The sequence below is a fragment of the Salvelinus alpinus genome, chromosome 10 (genome assembly GCF_045679555.1).
Source record: "Salvelinus alpinus chromosome 10, SLU_Salpinus.1, whole genome shotgun sequence".
In the NCBI taxonomy this organism is placed as follows: Eukaryota; Metazoa; Chordata; class Actinopteri; order Salmoniformes; family Salmonidae; genus Salvelinus; species Salvelinus alpinus.
Window position 1 is genome coordinate 59,486,693 of NC_092095.1, and position 2,194 is coordinate 59,488,886.

The 2,194-nt window shown below is 41.5% G+C and overlaps 1 long non-coding RNA gene across 1 annotated transcript; it reads right to left on the reverse strand.

Moving 5' to 3' along the window:
* Positions 1–1,855, reverse strand: LOC139532440 (uncharacterized). Its single transcript, XR_011666574.1, has 2 exons — positions 1,642–1,855; positions 1–1,552 (listed from the first exon to the last, which is right to left on the reverse strand). It is a non-coding gene; the product is annotated as an uncharacterized lncRNA (long non-coding RNA).
* Between the last annotated feature and the right edge of the window lie 339 nt (positions 1,856–2,194).

Below are 2,194 nucleotides of genomic sequence, written 5' to 3' on the forward strand. Positions count from 1 at the left end.
AATCCTACCTACCTAATGTAAGGGACACAAACTAACATTAAGTAACATTTTGCTAATAGTTTCTTCATTCTTGATTCGGAAGTAAAGTCTATCTTATAAATGTCTGTGTTTAGTTGCACGTGGTTTTCCCAAAACCAGAGAATATAAGTTTGTAAAAGCCACGTCTGGCACCAAGTGAGGAGTTCCCTCGCCATATTAGCTGCCAGACATCTAGCATTTCCCAACATCTTTGCAGGAACTAGTCATTTCTATGCGACGCGTCCATGGCCACGTGTAAAAAAAAAAAAAAAAGATGACAGCGCATCACACAGTGCGACCAAAACAAAGATCCAAACACATGCATGAGGCATTTCTCTCTCGATACAAAACTTAGATTTGTACTATCTTTCTGAATATTCCCTGGTTTTTGGAGAACCACCTGCAACTGAACATGGACATTGATAAGATACACTTTTCTTCTGAACCAAGAAAGTATGTGCAAGAACAGGTCCTCGTTTCCCAGTGTCGATGTAACTTAAGCATTACGATGATCGTACCAGATGCATCGTTATTTACGTTATTTATGAGCCAACTTTTGAAGTGTTTCCCCAAACAAGCACGTAGCGAACGTTCACTAAGTGCGTCGTTAGACCATGTGTCGATACTGATAGGATCAAAAGAAAGGCAGCGCTGCTCTCGGGTCAGCTTTATCCATTCAAATCTTACCTTAACATTAGAATTACTCCACAATAGTGACGACGGATCAGCTCCTAGAGAGAGATTACCACCTATGTCTGCAAAAAGGCTATTGAGGTAGTTCATTATGCTTCCCTAATAATAAGGCGCAACATCACAGATTGGGCACGTCATTTCGCACATGTTGTCACATATCATGAAACACATTGAGGCAAAACATTTTTTTTATAGACAGTAGCCTAGTCGCAAAATAGAACTCCATTGATTGAACATGAAATAGATTTCAGTATAACTGAAATAGCCTACATAGGCCCATGCAGCCTATATATCTTTTAATGCAGTCATCTCGGTTTTCATTTGAAGCATTCATTTACCCTTGCAAATACTTTGGATACTTTGCATTTGTAGTCAACTTCGTTCTAAAGTTATCGGCAGTCGCAGTCAGACAGATAGAATCAACATGTTGAGTCTATGTTTAGCGAAGATCCTCTATGAATATAGTGACGCGGAACGGCAAAAAAAGCATCTAACGGTGCACCTTGGCTGCTCTACGAGTGGTCTGGATCACTCAGAGATGTGCAAAGGTTTTTCAGAGCCGCTTTACTAACAAAGGCTCTGGGAAACACCTGGGCTACTAAAGCTACATCGTAAGAAGGTTCTAACGATGATATTAACGCTACAAAGGCTCTGGGAAACGAGGCCCTGGTTAGTTGAAAAATTGCTTCCAACCCTTTCTACTAGCCAAGATATATTGGCAACTATGGACGAATTCACATATCTCTAACTCTCTCCAGGCATACACAGCCAACAGAACGGTTTCAATGATGCGTCTCGCAGACAGCGTCGATCCTGTTTCAAACCTGCGCCGAACACGTTACTGAAACACAAATTATTGTTTTAAATGGCTGTCGTATACTTTAACAAGCGGTAAAACATGCACAGACCAACAAACAAAAGTTAGCTTACCCAAAGTTCGACTAACTTTGACAAACACAGCCAGCATGGGTGAACAGTGAAGTGCACCGTCCCTTGTCCTCCGGGGTGGAAACAAAGATCCCAAACAAAGGTATTTATGGCATCGCTCACCTCATCTCATACCAGCCCATAGGTGCAACTGGCTACAGAGACAAGGGAGGAGATAAATATGGAGATAAACTGTGTGTCTATGTGTGTGGTGTGTGTCTGTGTGTCAAATAGAGAACTGCTCCTTATTTAGAGCAAACATGACCAGTGTTTACACTTTTTAGAGGTGACCACTCCCTGCATTAAAAAAACGATTGTGGACAAACAAACACAAAATGGAACTGGCACCTGTATTTGAAATGCTTGAGCCCCATCCGCTCTCACCATTTCATTTGTTGCTACCCAGATAACTGCAAAAGAGGTAAGTTCTTGGAAAACTGACAATCAAAGCGGAAGTGTATGATTCTGGGGCATTAGCACAGGGGCCTGTTTTCATATGTTTAATATTCCAATGGTGAATAGGTTTTGTTTTGAGAGGGACCTCATCGCTGTTGCC